The sequence below is a fragment of the Alexandromys fortis genome, unplaced genomic scaffold, assembly GCF_014885135.2.
Source record: "Alexandromys fortis isolate MF-2015 unplaced genomic scaffold, M_Fortis_MF-2015_v1.1 scaffold_24, whole genome shotgun sequence".
Lineage (NCBI taxonomy): Eukaryota > Metazoa > Chordata > Mammalia > Rodentia > Cricetidae > Alexandromys > Alexandromys fortis.
This window is the reverse complement of record NW_026067906.1, coordinates 4,529,029-4,545,619: the sequence shown is the minus strand read 5'-3', so window position 1 is coordinate 4,545,619 and position 16,591 is coordinate 4,529,029.

The following is a 16,591-nucleotide window of genomic DNA, read 5'->3' as shown; positions in this document are numbered from 1 at the left end:
CCTGATGCTTTTTTAAACTTTTGAACACTTTGTGACTTTCTGTGTAGTTCATGCCTTATGTCAGAATGTTCATTTATATATCTGCTTAAAATGAGAAGTGATATTCATTTATTAATATACTTATTTATTTATTAACACACAGTAATTCGCCTAAGAATAAAGTCACTTTGGGGAAAATAATTGTCATTCTTTTTCTCTCTTGGAAGATTTAATGGTATTGTTTCCCTATGGTAAAGTTTTTAATTCAGAAAGATTTTTCATGAACAATTCATTATAAATATTATAAATGGATTAAATACAAGTTAGGAAGAATAAGTTGCAAAATTAATGCTTTGGTTTATTTTATTACTGTTGTTTGAAGAGGGTATGGGTTTTTACTTCAGGTAATCCTGATTTCACCGTGTGACCTGCTGAATCCACAGCAATATTTAGTCTCCACCTCCCATGTGCAGGGCTCACGGGCATGAGTGTCACGTCTGAATTTTTAATGTTACTTTTTCACACATTTGCCCAACAGATAAAGTTTTTCATCTCTGAAGGCGTCATTACTTGACAGCTCCGTTTAGCAGGTCTTTATTGCTTTCCAATTCCAAATTGCCTGACCATGACTGAAATTGCTAACTACCAATTTCCTCTGGACACCTCGCCGCCCAGCATCACAGACTACTTTAAGGCCACCGGACGACCCTTTTTCAATTTAAAGAGCAGTTTTCTTTGTCTCTATACTTTGAGTCTGTTTTGGTCTTTCCTATGTCTGGCCCCTCTAACACAATTGCATTTTCCGTTGCAGCACCGGCTTCAAGTATTATAACAACCCACCCCACTTTTATTGCCAAGCCCTCACTTCTGCATACCGTTTCCTATCTGTATTTATAATAAGGTTCACAAATATGTATTAAGAGTATCTTTGTTATAGTTTATGTTTTAAGCATACAGCCGTGTTTAAACACTGGTGTATTATAATTATGGTGCCATTTACATAAAAGAAGAAGGGGACATTTAGAGATGAGAAGCATTGTGAAGAAATGTCTTAGACAGATGTGCTGCCTGTGACTCATGCAGCCTATGGGCAGATGTTGCAGATGGCTTCAAGTAAATCTGATGCTTTATAGTCCATTCTGTTTACTGTCTTCGGGTCTAGTCCCTCTTCCTTTTTTTAAAACATCACACTTGCAGCTTCTTAAGCAATTTTGTGTGATGAGAGTTATCACAGTGTTAGTCAGACATCCTGATTCTGTGACAACTGCCTGCGAAAAACAGCTAAAGGGGAAAAAGACATAACTTTGCACTTGCTTGCAAAAGTTTGAGTCTATCATGGTGATGCAAGTGTAGTATCATAGATCAGCTTAAATTGTAGTAGAAACTAGGAAAGGGAGAGGGAAAAAGGGGGGAGAGAAACAGAGACAGAGAGATACAGACAGACAGACAGACACATACAGAGGGGGGGGGATATGAATCATCAGTTAACAAACAGCCAAAGAGATAGGAGAAAATATTTATTAGATAAGGATTTAATATTCAGAATATACAAAGAATTTCAGAAAAACAGTACTGTCAATTAATTCAGTGGGAAATAAACTGATAGACAGTTTTCAGAAATAGAAATCCAAGTGTCCAATAACCATTTTAAAAATTATCAATGTCCCTAGTCATCCAAGAAATGCAAATTAAAATTGCTTTGAGGTACTCCCTCATCTCAGAATGGGTATTTCCAACACACATCTGGGAGCAAATGTTGGAGAAGATGTAGACTAACTGGAACCCTTATTAGTTGTTAGTGGGATTGAAAACTCTATAACCATTGCGGTAATCAGTTTGAAAATTTTTCAAACCTAAAAATAGAACTACCATATCGTCCAGCTCTTTCACCCAAAGCAATACACACAGAATTCTACACCCTATCACAGAGATATTTGCACTAGAGCAATAATGAAAATCAATCTAGTTTGTTAACAACAGATGAATACATAAAATTTTTAATAAATAAATAAATTCACATACAGATATATGTGTGCATGTGTGTATTGTGTGTGTGTTTGTGGCTGTGAACTACTCAGTTAAATGGGAAAAAGTCTAATTTTGCCAGAAAATTGCTAGATTCAGAATGTATAACTTGAGGTGAGGTCACACAATTCTTGAAAGGAAGAAATTATATATTCTCCCTCATATATGGACCCTTACTAATAATATATGAATATATGAATGGGAATTTTCTGTTGAGCACAGTATAACACGAAGAAAAGAGAACAAGAAAGGGTAGGTATGAACAAATAAGAGAGCATGTGAGTCAGGTAAGAGGTTGAGTCATAAAAAGGGATATCAAGCTAATTGTTTTCTTAGTTTTAGTTTTATGGTGTTCATGGTGAGTAAATGCATAAGATACTTTTGATGATAAATGTGTAACATCGACTGTAGAACTTTGCATCTTCCATTCCAAATATTAGTTTGTAATCTATGGAATTTTATTGAGTTGCATAGACCGTAGATTTGTTTAATTTGACGGGTGATGTACTTTTTTATTTAGTTGTAAGGTTTCTAATGGTAAAGCTTATAAAAATAAAAATAGTAATTTTAATAAAGTGAAGTTCAGTAGAGAAAGAAACCTGGCAAGATGTCAACCTCTGGTCTCCACATGCTCATATCTGAACATATATATCCACCTCATACAAGCATTTATAACAACAACAAGCAAAATTAAATTAGCAATACCCAAAGATTCAATGATCTGGTTTTTCCATGATCAAACATGTAAGATCCTCTCCTATCTACTAGTATATCAATTTTATTAATACAATGCCATCCCACCTGTTGTTCTGCCTATACTTGTCCTCTACAGTGATTAAAACACCGTGAGCATGGTTGGCTATCTATCATGTCTCATTGTTTCCTCCTGTTTGGTGTCAAATAGTTTTATGTATTTGAATCTCACCTTAGTGTATAAATGAAAGAACTCAGAATGGAATTTTCTAAAAACAGTTTAGAATCTCTGTCCCCCACTCCCACCCGGAATTAATTTGTGTTTTCCTTATTAATGCATCTTAATAAAAATATGACCCCGAAAAGAAAAGTGAACGTGCTAGCTAGTTCTTGTCATCTGATGTAAACTAGAATCAAGTGGGAAAAGAGAATGCTAATTGAGGAATTGTGTCCACAAGACTGTCCTGTAGGCATTGTTTTAATTTATGATTGATGTGGAAAGGTCTGTCCCACTGTGGAAGGTGGCTACCCTGAGCCCTAGGCTACCCAATAAAGCACAAAAAGCAATCACTGGAAACAAGAAAGTTAGCATCACTGCTCACTGATCTCTTTAGTACCTACTTCCAGGTCCATGCTCTGAGCTTCTGCCCTTGGCTCTGCTGTTGATGGACTGTAATCTACAGGCCAAATAAACCCCTTCCTCCCAAGTTGCTTTCTATCATGTTGTTTATCACAGTGACAAAAAGAAAGTTTCATTCCTTTCTTTGCTTGCTTGTGTGTTTAGCTGTTTTACTGGCTATGACCTACCATTTAACATGAATTTATGAGACACAACTTCTAATAACATTAGTTGCAATGCAGAAGAATGGTCCCTGGGCCTCTCCTGTTCCTCTGATATGTCAGATTAGGTTAAATAATTCAAGACAATCCTTCATCTGCGCTCATTTAGGGAACATTTCCCATTATTTCCAGACCACAGAAAGCTCTCATTGTAAACCAAAGGGCCTAACAGCTTTCTAGCCAAGGAGTCACTTGTGGCCAGGTGTAACCAGTTACACAGAACCATGTTTTGCAAGCAACAATTATTCTCATAGAAGAACATTAATTTTTAATACTCATTTATGCCTTCCTTCCTTGATGCTAAATTGGCTGTCTTTCTCTGAACTTGCTGTGAATTTTCCTTATACTTTTGACTTTGTATTTATTAGAGGCCCCTCTGCATAAACTCTGTACATTATCTGTAGCAATTTTTTTGTACTTGTTTAGATAGTTTGGTTTTTTAGAGCTCTTCTGGTTTTTTCAATAAAAATTAATATACTCATTGTTTATGTTCCCCAAGTACTTTTTGCAACACAATGAATTGCTTGATTTAAAATAGGAATTCAGCTGTATTTCATCCACCTCATCACCTACATGAGCTAATATGCTATTGAGTTAGAACAGTGTAAATTAAATAAAATAATCAGAGTAGAGTAAATTCAGGTGGAAACTGATTCAGACATTCAGATTTTATGTGTATACGGCATACTATATGATATAAGTTTAGATTTTGAGCTGCAAATTTGAGAGTCATATCAGAGTAAGGAGTAAGCTTCGATCTACTACTGTCATTCACTAAAACCACTCCTTTCAGTGCCCTTATTAGTATTAGTTCAAATAACAGGGCTCGCTTTAGTTTAGCAGAGTTACAGGATTGCAAATATCATTGCTAAAGGCCTTCTAGTAAACACTGCACCTCCCCACACACACAGAGTCAAATACACACACACAGGCAAACACACAAACATACAGACACACAACACACACACACACACACACATTCTACCAAGCAAGTCACTCACAATAAAACTACCAGCAAGAGGCAAAACTAATTGAGCTTTTACTGCATACAACTGAGGTCCTCAGCTTTTATAAGATTAGTGCACACAACTTGAAAACCACACAATTTTTCAGAACAACCCTAGTAGAAGGCAGTTTTATTGTTCTTTTTATGCGAAGATATGAAGGATATAAATGTGCAAGAGAAGAAATTTTACTCACATTGTCTGGCGGCAGAAACTATTCTTACCCCCAGAGCATGCAAACAAAGAAGAGGGTGTGAACACACCTGCTGATTTCTTGACTTGCTGAGAACTCTTTGCTAACCTGATTTGATTGTCTCCTGTATTGCAAACTGAGGAAAGTTTGTGGCACCTAATTTTCTACTAAACCCCTGTCAACCAGGGCAGATTTTATTCTGCTATCCCTCAGAGTTCGGCTCGGTGTTTCACATGATTGACTTGCCATAAGAATACTTATACTCAGTATGAGGAACAGCTTATTTTTCACATTGACCCAGGGCCGTGGGCATACAATTCCATCTTTTGCAGTATGCCCTGGCACATCAGTCGAACGAGACTTTATGACTACAGTGGCCAAGATGACCTTCTCACCTTGCTCAACTCCTAGCTAAAGAAATCAATAACACATAAAATAGCTAATTCTCTCTTTTCGGGAGAATTTGACACTAAAAGCACTTTGACCTCAATTTATGTTGTCTTCATCACAAACATTATAAAAATAAATTTGGAAATTCCATTAGGTGAAGATAGCTCATTCCAAGGCCTAGTGCCTTCTAAAACTTCTTGGCAAAGCATATACCAGTAATGTCTCTGCCTTGTATGTTCTCCTTCCTAATGTCTCATAGTAACTCTCTGTGAACCTGATCAGAGGCAGTCTTCATCATTTATTCAATTCTCAAAGTGCAGTGCGATTTCTATGATTCTCCATCCAGGAGGAGAATCAGATTAAAAATTATAATATTAGTGATTGATTTCCCTTGTTATTCCATTCTATCTTTATTTCATATAGGGACTCTAGTAAAGACAGTATATTAAGGGTTCCTATTTTGAAAAATGAGCTATTTACCAAATGTGAAATGTTTTGTGGTTGATCAATAAGCTTGAATTATTTCACAATTTATAGGTATATCATTAGAAAAACTTCAGTGGCTAAATGAATGATTCCATCCAACACATTTCTTGAACTGATCAGTTGTTTGTATAGGGTGATGTTTCTCGTGGAGTTGCCTTTCACAATTCTCCTTTAAATTCGATAAAAAAATAAATAAATAAATAAAATAAAATAAAAAAATGATAGCTACTAAATATTACAGTTGGCTTAAATTATCTTAAGAACTAATAGTAATAGAATTCTCTCACCACTGAAAAAGTAGATATTAAGTCACATATTGCTTTGTTTGCTTGTCTAGATATATTACTATTACTTGAAAGATACTTTATTAATGCAAGTAAAAAGTTCCCCAACTCATTTATTGTCATCTGTGTGACTGAACTGTACTAAAAGAGAAGGATTAACCCAATGCATTTAATAGCTAAGGACTCTTTTATTAAAAAAATACAATAAAAACAAACATAGTTAGCTTGTGGTTACATTAAAAATACAGAAAAACAAAGTCTAATATGCTTGATGATTATATTATTTAGGTTAAATATTTTAATTTTGCCAAAATGCAATTAGAACATTGAGAGTCAAGTTTCTATTGTAAAGTCATTGGGGGATTCTTTTCCAAATCCGAATACAAAAGATGCGAAACTTTATTTGGATTCCAGGATCTTAGAACTTAAATGGAAACATCAAAAACATAAGTGAAGCCTTCCCTCAACTTTGGTGTCTCATTTTCTAAATAGCTCTAAGTTTTCTTCACCATACATTCATGTAAATGCTACAAGTTTTGGAATTTAAATATAAAACCTTGCCAGATTAAAGGAAAGAAAAATATAACATGTTCTATACTCTGAGTTGTACATACTAAGCACATAGACATGTCCTTGGCATAGAGTAGGCAATTGATGAGTTAACAGGTAAGTGCCTAAATATGTGAAAAGAGAGATGAATTGATTGATTGATTGATTGTACTGACATTTACAAATCTATTTCTGAGCCCTTCCCCCTCTATCATTAGTTTACTGAACGGATGAGCTCTGAGATTAAGTTATAATTCCTAATATAAATTACAAGTTCCTGTTTCCTTCAATGTATTATAGCACACACATTTTTATCACAGAACAGCTACTAGAAATGAATGGTTTTGTCCATCAAAACACAAGTCAAATTGCAAGATACACATAATTATTCTAAAAATGCTAAAGCTCAAACTAAGATATCAACAGAGTAACTCCACTTTGCCTCAGTAGGAAGTTAGCTGGAAAGCTTTAAAAATATATGGTACATTTGAGTACATGAACTGAGAAGTTAGAAAACTAAATGGTCTTATACATTCTAGACAGCTGAGGAAGAGACCTGCATGAAAGTGTAAGAGAGATTAAACACGGAGAGAGAGAGAGAGAGAGAGAGAGAGAGAGAGAGAGAGAGAGAGAGAGAGAGAGAGAGGAAAAATCATCAGGAGAAAAACAATTTTCAAGTGTGATGGCTTCTCTCCCCATTTCTCTGAGAAACACAGAGAACCACACAGACTCCTATAAGGACCTGTTCACCACCATGCCTCCTTGCTCTTCTTAAGAAAGCCATTTCTGACTGTTAACTTGGTGTGCCAAATGCAAAGAACATTATGAGATAATAGAGAAACACACTCAAAAGGATAAAGTACCTAACTCAGACAGAACAATTATTTGTGCATTAGATATCACTAGTGAAACCTGTAGAACACAGAACATTTTTTTCACCTATGCAAATTGCGTGGGGAGACTTTCCTCAGAAGTATATAGCAAAAGAAATTAATGTGTTCTTGAAAAGGAAAGTAAAAACTAAAGGTTCCAGTTAGTGAAGTTTGTCACCTGGAAAATCATGTCCTATGTATACACATGTCATAGAGTTGCTAAAATGAAACCAGGAGATAAGGAATTTATAGTAATCACAGCTATACAAGTGCATGTGGTTTTAGAGAGGCTGAAACAGAGACAAATACACTCTCATACACAGCAAACTACAACTGCAATATCTAGACTGCTCACTGTGGATGGACTGATACAAATAGCTTTTTAGAGAATTAATTATTAGAAAACTAATGCTTTCTCTTAGTCAAGATTGATCGTGTGTGAAAATATCAGTATCCATACTCATGGGTTTTCTGTTTTAAAGTTCTAAAGGCAAAATAAATGAAGGCAAACCTCAATTCCAAGCAAGGTATTCTTTTTCTCTGAATTCACAGTACAAAACATTTATAATCCTAATTTTGAGTCTTTTCAAATCCAGTGATTTTGGAATTCACAGTATATACAAATATAGATTTTTCTCGGAAAAAGATAAATCCCCAAAGCACACTTGAAAACTTTTTGAAGTTTGATTGATTCCACATTGTCTTGACTGAGACAAAAAGCCCCATTCTTTAGATAGCGTTAATGGGTATTGGACACTCTAAGCTCGGATTTGTTCAGGAATGAATAGAATGAAAGAGACAAATCGAACAACAGTGATGGCACGAACTGCCAAAACAGGACCAGGCTAGTAGAAGACAGAGTGAGACATTACTGCGACCCCCTGCTGTCTGCCAGCACCACCTGAATACCTCTGATCCTGATTTCTAATTATTAACATCACTGGTTTGAAAAGAAAGGCTAGATACTTGATGCCAAAAAAAAAAAAAAGAATAAAAATAAATCTGAAGAGCAAAAGAGCATCAAAGCCACATGGAGTGATCATTATTCAAAACTTTATTACTCTAGGGTGACAGAGAGCTTTCCAAATTAAAAGCATGTTAAATTCAGTCACACAGTTTTTTTTTAACCTTTATCTCATAAAGAACACCTTTCAATCAATTAATAATCTGCTACCTTACACCATTAGAGCGGACATCATTCGAAAAGTTAAATGTATTCATTTTTTAATTCTTTTGCTAGATTAAGGACGTTCTTAATCAATTAAAAGCTTTCAGCATATTTATTTTTTAAGATCCCTATCAGATTCAATCACCTATATCCAGAGCATTTCAGCAACTGTAAACATAGTTATTTTGATAAAACATGAAAAGGATCCTCAAATGAAAATATCAGTACTGAGAAATGATCACAACATTGAAGGTCTTCACGACTCTCAGATGCATAAATATGGGGTTACCTATACACCCCAAAGCAGTTAGTACAATAAACTTCATACCAGGGAAAAATCCCCACACTGTTCCTTAAAATCATGTGAGTCATGGCTAGCCTGGTCTACAAGTGTTAGATCCAGGATAGGCTCCAAAGCTACAGAGAAACTCTGTCTCGAAAAAAAACAAAGCGAAACAAAAAATTATTTGCTATTACCATTTCTTTGAGTTAAAAGAGTAGGTTTGCATGGAAAGGGAACCAAGTTCATTACAAAACTGAAGCCTTGTGCTCACTTGGTAAATTCTGTATTTGCTGGCCAGGCACAAGTTTAGAAAAACTGTCCCAAAGAACTGTCATTTAACAATTAGGTACTTGAACTCATTTTCCATGTGTGGCCCTATTACTTTGACCATTTCAGTCCCTCTTTACCATTAATAGCAAAATATGAAGAAATGAGCCGAATGTTATTCATACACAAAAGTATTTAGAACATTTAAAAGATAGCAGTCCAATGGTATCACTTACTTTCTGTTTTCTAGGGAAAAGCTGAAATTCCTGCTATCCATTTTCTACTACAGATTAGTTTGCAAGGTACACACCAGCAGCTTTTTTTCCGTCCCTTTAGCTACAGTTGAGCCTCCTTTTTAACCGTGCTAAACATTGCTCTGATTAAAAGCTTACCGGATAGGAACGCTGCTCCCAGCTCTCAGCCCCTTGCACTCTTCCCTCCGTTAGACACATCCACCTCTCTTTCGAATGAGAAGGTAAACGGAACAGGCTCTTACCCGAGACAGAGAAAACAATTCGTTCAGCTAGATCCAGCAGCGCTCTGTGCAGCCTGGCAGCATGAGTGATCCTTGGGCCTCACACAAAAGCAAGATAATTGGCTCTCAATGAAAACATGTAAACATCCATCATAATGGCACTCGGGCTGAAACTGAACGCTGCCTCAGCTGTTCTGTGTACTCCGACTGGAAGATGATGTCACAAACATCAACTGGGTGTACTCTCATTGGCTTCTGTTACCTGGAATCATATCTTAACCCTAAACTGTCAGCTGAAAATCGAAATGTTTCTCTCTCGCTGCAATTTCTGCTCAAAAAAGAATGGGAGGTCCGAATAAGTTATTGGACGATGGCATACAAAAATATTGCGCTCCATGTAGGCTAAGGCTTATTGAACTAGTTAATTACTTAGGATATGTTAGGCATATTTTCCTCAAGTACGTTTATTTTTTTTTTAATGTTACTTTTTAAGATGATTAACTGGAGGAACAACTAAGGGAATGAATAGAGTAATCGCATTTTAGGATTTGATTTTTTTAAACGAGTCTTTAGATTGCTTTCATAGGATGACAAAACTACATTGATGAAAGTTATGAAAAAGTATAACGTAGATTACTGTAAAGCCAATCTTCCCAGAAATATGACTGTATTTTTTAACTTTCTAATATAAATAGAAAAAAATGATCATTTATTTTACTATCTGAATGTTAAACAAGATCTTCAAGGTTTGTGCAGCAAAGTTTAAAGTATGAAATATTGAAAAATATAATGTTACAGAATGATATTAATATTGGTTTTTAAAATGAGTAATTTACAAGTCACTGGATTTGTAGACAATTCAACTTAAGTAATTGAAAGCTATTTTAAAATGCTTCATTCTTATTTTTTCAACACAAATGGGGAATAATTATCCATGCTTTACTTTCTTGACAAGAGCCCCATATTTCTCCCCAGGCTAGTTCTCATTGGGAGAGGAGGATAATGGCATAAGCTGGTTATCGTAGCTTGCTGCCAGAGGGACAGAACTACAATCACCTTGAAACATACTCCAGGTTCCCTCACCAAAAGGAGCTGTCAGTGGCATCACTGTGAAATGCAAGAATTGACCGAGCACCTCCTAAATCCATTACTGATATATCCCAAGGCTAACCTTTTAAAAAGCTGTGCAGTATGAAATACAGTCATCATCAGCACCGGGGACAGACACCAGGAGGCTCACTTGATCACATCCACCTTCAGGAAAAGGATGCTACTTTTGACTTGTGCTGTGCACGCCTGTTGCTTTGTTCCTTTCTGAATAATGGGCACTGGTATATATGACTTCTAATGACTGGCCATTTTCAAAATGAATAAATTATTTTACTGGATCATTTCCATAAAAGTTCCAAAAGTTTACAGAGATTAGAAAGAACTGCCCTCAGCTCCTACTGCATTCTGACAATTTTGACTGTTGGATTAACTCATTCTGTGTTTCAAGATTGTATGTGATTCAAGAGCCTGGGTTCTGGATGAACTTCAAGATCCAAGGCTATAATTTACAATCTGTAAAAATTTGATCCCATTAGCATCTATTAGAAGGAACTAGTGTGAGACTATCACCCATAGCAAAAATGATATAAAGCAATGTGTAGACTTGTTATACAAACCAAAGTGTATTACATGGTAAAAATCAATAATCTTGCCTGAAAAAGATGAACTATTCACTTTAGTGATGTTTATGAGGGTTAAAATGGAAAGTGAACTCAAGCCCTCAAAATAATAATAAAAAAAGATGTTAAAATCTTTAAATTTCAACTTAGACATACTGTGTCAAATTAGCTTGATTTATAATAGTAACTCACATAAGGGATCTTTTTTTCTTCAAAGTTGTTGTCTTTCCAGGATAGTTGTGGATTTAATCATATTAGTCAAGCCTGAGAAGAACTTAAATTTTTAAAAAACCTATTTGTCAAGAAATATTTGAAGAAATAAGGAAGACACTGTTCATTTACTTCTGCCTAAAATTACAAGGTTTTGGATGAAAATCTGAATGCTGGGTAAAGTGGACTAAAATTGAATTACAAACCAGAAAGATGAATTTGGACAATGGGAATGTCAACTATATTTCTGGTAGACAAATGATAAGACTACAATATTACATTTGCTAAGACAATATGTCATGGAGAAAATAATTTATAAAGTAAAATATGCTCCTATACTTCATGTTTTATATAAAATATTAATGATATAAATATTTAATGCCAGATAGATAACTAGAAGAAATTAGGCTATATACAGCTTCACTTATAAAACATTCTGATATATATATATATGTGTGTGTGTGTGTGTGTGTATGTATGCCATTCAGTTAGTTTTTATGATAAATACATATTACAATAATTAATTGTGCAAAATGATAATTTTCCATTGCTTTGCATTTGTTCTAGTGTTCCAGTGCAGCTACCATAGCCTTATGAATATGATATGACATAAGATATGCTATGACGAGTGTTCCGTTGACAATTTGTGCCGTTACCTGCTTTCTATACATGAGTCATTTATAACTGATTATCTAACTACAAGGTAAAGGTTTTGTATCATGAAATTTATAATCTTAAGGTGTAGTTTTTAATGAATATGTATTGAAAAGTTTAATATCTTAATGAGTCAATAATTTAAATTTGCAATACCACTCATTTAAGTGAAAAAATAATTTTGTATCTTAATTTTAAGTTTTGTATGAATAATTAAAATTAGCAGAATGTATTTTAACTAATAGGAGAAGTAATGGGAAGAGCAAGTGGAGAAGAAACACTTAATATTAATGTTAGTCTATAATCAATCAGCATTTAGAGCATAATTTTATTCTAGCTCATTAGTAGAGAGTAACAAATTGTTTGTGTGCATGTGTGTGTGTGTTTTTGTTTGAATGTCTGTGTGTCTGTGTGTCTGTGTGTGGGTCATAGAATGTATATGATGGTGCTCGCAGAAGCCAGAAGAGGGAAACGGCAATGGTTATCAGTGGATCTGCAATTACAGGCAGTTGTAAGCTGACTAACTTGAGGGATGGGGATCAAGTTGGGTCCTCTACAAGAGCAATACATCTGCTGATTTGCTAAGTCATGCTTCCAGCCCTTAAATAACATGCTTTATTTTTGAATAATTACATAGTTATACAAAGAGGGTTTGAGATAACCCAAGGGTATAATTAATCGTATGTGGAAATCAATCAAGCAATCTGGAGCGATATAAGTGTGTTTTTGCGAGGAAAATACAAATCACATGATATTTTTTGAATAACATTAATACACACTGTAGTAAAAACATTTTATTTCAATACTTTGAAAAATGTTTTCATCAAAGGAAAATAAACTTTGCGCTTTAAAATATACTTATTGACTTTGTATGACTATTTATTATGTATTCCAGCTATGGAGGCCAGCTAGCATTGCTGAACTCCAAAGAGCATAAAATATTTGAAATTTAATAGCATATAAAGAAGGAAAAGCACTATAGCAATTAATGTAGTTTTTACTTTTGGTGAATTTATAATGTGTATATGTTATGCTATGAAGAACATAGAGGCTGTTAATTATTTTTTTTTTAAAAGCTGATGTTATTTTGTAGTTAAAGCAAGCACATCTCACTGAGTTTTATTATCATACCTACGTGCTATACATTTCCCGAGAGCTGAAATCACTGCAGTATTTAATTGCCTGACAATTATTTCTGTTACATCAATTTTGTGGTTAAACTAATTATTTATATTATCAAAACAAATCAGCACTGGAGGCTAATTAGACTAGAGAAACCATCCTACACTGTCTCTCATCTTACATATTAATAAGGTTTAGGTTAATGCTAACTTTGCAAGAGATGAGCATATCCTTCAGGTGATAATTTGAAGACAGAACATAGACGTTCAAACAATCTTAAATGGTTCTAACCAGTTTTACTTTGAACAGTTGGAATAGTAAATTGCAGCATCCTGCATCATCTTGAAGCAGAGCATTGCCCATTACCTAGCTAACCACAAGATGGCAGCTCTGGTTATTTGGCCACTTAGGAATTTAATGTGATCTTGTTTTAGCTACTTGTAATATATAAAGCACGTGAATAACTTTTAAGTATATATATATATATGATATATATGATATATATATATATCACTGATTATGTGATCTTTATTTCAGAATAATAAAATCTGTAGAGAATAACAATTATCTAAATCACCTTAAAACACACCATTTCAATCTGAAAACTAAGCCAATGCCTAAATATTTCATGATAAATAATTTATGAAACCACCCTCTTTATAAGTTATTGTTTTGTTTGAAAACAGCATATTGCTTTAAAATACAAAGTAAGCACTAAAAAACTGACTGTGGCAGTGTTACCTCACTGAAACAGAGAACTATGCCAACCACACTTTCCATCTAATCAGTTCCAGATATAATTTATTTTCAATAAGTGTATCTATTTACTGATGGCACCTGAATCTCCCTTTAGTATGTAATCATTTTCACAGTCACTTTTTTTTTAAGTCTACCCCAAATCTCTTCTGTTTACACTTCATTATATTATCGTTATCTTTGCTATGGTGCAGATAAATTTTTTGAAAACTCTTGGAATTATTGGACCACATCACATTTCTTTCTTTTCAGGAAATGTATAATAAATATATACTTATTTGTGTTTATGTGTCAGTAATTGTCACCTTTGGGAAGGATGAAATAATTTGAAAGGGGTGAGAAAAGGTAACGAAATGTGGATCCTCATAATGAAGACAAGGACCCAATGCTATTTCAATGATTTAGAGCAGTAATTTTGAGTGCAACTTCTATTTTGTGTGTATGCTGATGGTATTAGATGACAATGAGAACTAAAACCTGATAGATGTATACATGTGTGCTTATCCTGTCCTCTGAATAGCCATGCCTCCTGTGTTTACATGTTCCTCCATCATTAAGGCCATTTTATTTGATTTATAATGTTTATTTTTGTAAAACTTTTACAAATGTCATTTTTCACCTCTATTGGATCTTTTTTTTTATTGTGTCATGCTATTGTTGATCAAATAGCCGCTTTCTTTTTCTATCTTTATGAAGTACAGTGACATTAACACCAGGAGAATTCAAAATTATGTCTTAGTGAAAATAATTTAGTTGAAATTATTTTATATTCTACCAAAGAAATAGCTTATTCATGCAAAATCCACCATGCTTAAAACTTAGTGTCAGACACGTAGATATTTCTATGTGAAAAACACTGAGAAATAGTAACTTAAATGTTTACCAGTACCCGTCCTTTGAGATAGAGGACTATTTAAAGTATTCTGAACAATCCCGTTATCACGGGTAGGCTTAGTATTACTTTAATAGTAAATGAAACATTGCCATCACCCCATTTACCACCACTACTAACTAAGTCTGGGTGACTATTTTGAACTAGGAACTATTCTAAACATTTTACATCGCCAGATTCATTTGCCCTATTTTTCAACATCTTTGCAAGACAGGGTGAGATTTTTATTATATATGTTATGTTGTATGTCCAGTGCAGTTCTAAACCTTTAACTTAGATTAATTCTCTCTAACCAAGAAGTCACTAATGTGTGTGTGTATACCATATGCATACACAACTGTGTATTATAGTTGCAGTTTTTACGTCATTATAATCTATCACCGTAGTTGTTTTTTTTTTTTTTTCAGCTGGTCCTTTAATTCTCACATTACATCAGCCTTTTTTAAATTTCTTAGTGTCTTCAGGAGACTGACTCTAGAATTACTTTTTAAAAATGCTTTACACATCTATGTTAAACAACTCTTTGCATCTGTGTGCTTAATGCTACTTTGCTATTATTTGACATTGCATCATGCACCATCTACCACTTCACCTGCCATTATTCAGCAACAGTGTAAAGCTGTGAATTCAAAATCCAAATCTTAATGTGTCTGGCTGGTCTTTGGTAGCTAAGTAACAAGCATCCTTCTGTGTCTTTGCAGGGATGAACTTGAACCCATATCTCTACATAAGATCTTGGTTGACTATTGTGTAGGATCTCATGATCCCTATTAATCCTTGACCTCATGAAAGACAAGTGATCACTCTGATAACTATAAGATCTTTACAATTTCTCGAAGAAATAGAAAGTGCTGTCTGTGAAAGATATATAATATTACAGGCATATAGTTTGTCATCTCTTTAGGACCATATTGATGATGTTGTGTATATGGAAAATGTACTGAGGTCTTTTTAAGTCAAACTGAACAAAGAAAATCACTAGTTGGCAACACAAGCATACAGAAAGCAACTCGATATTGTATTTTCCTTCCAGACACGATCTCCTTTGGAAGTGTGATGCACTGTGCCTAACAGAGGATCAAACATTCTAAAAGCCACAAGGGCAGTATTCCTTCCTCACAACCAGTCTGAAATCAAGATAAATTAAGATGCTAAAACAGACAACTATTTTCCAACAGCTTTGGCTGGAATATCCAGGGTAAACACTGTGTAAAAAATATATATTTCATCGGGTGCTTATGTGTGGCAGGTATATGTTGGATGGATGATGCCTAGAGGTCATGCATTTACAGCTTATTGGATCTCTTACAGTGCTCTTGGGAGGTGGAGGAATCTTTATTGGGACCCTGTGAGGAGAAGTTAGGCTGTGAGTGTGTGCCCTTGAAGATATTATTGAAGTCAGTTCCTCTTTTTTCTTTCACATCCTGGCTGCTCTAGAGTCAGCAGAATAGCATATACCCATATATATGTACCCATGCTAATAAATAGAGTGCACATGTGCACACAAACACACATACACACACACTACAAATAGTTACAAAATGAGGAACAATCACTTAAAGCAAAAGCATAAGAAGGTTGTTTCAGAGATAACATTCTAGCCCATGGCCACAAGGGCTCACAGTTACTGTTTCACACAAAACTTACTTAATCCAATTTCCAATGTTGTCATTATTTTATATTGTAACAGTCCTATCACTATTCAAAAGTAAAAAGCAAGCAAACAAAATCAAAACAAAACCCCCAAAACTACAAATGCAAGATGTGAAACCATATAAT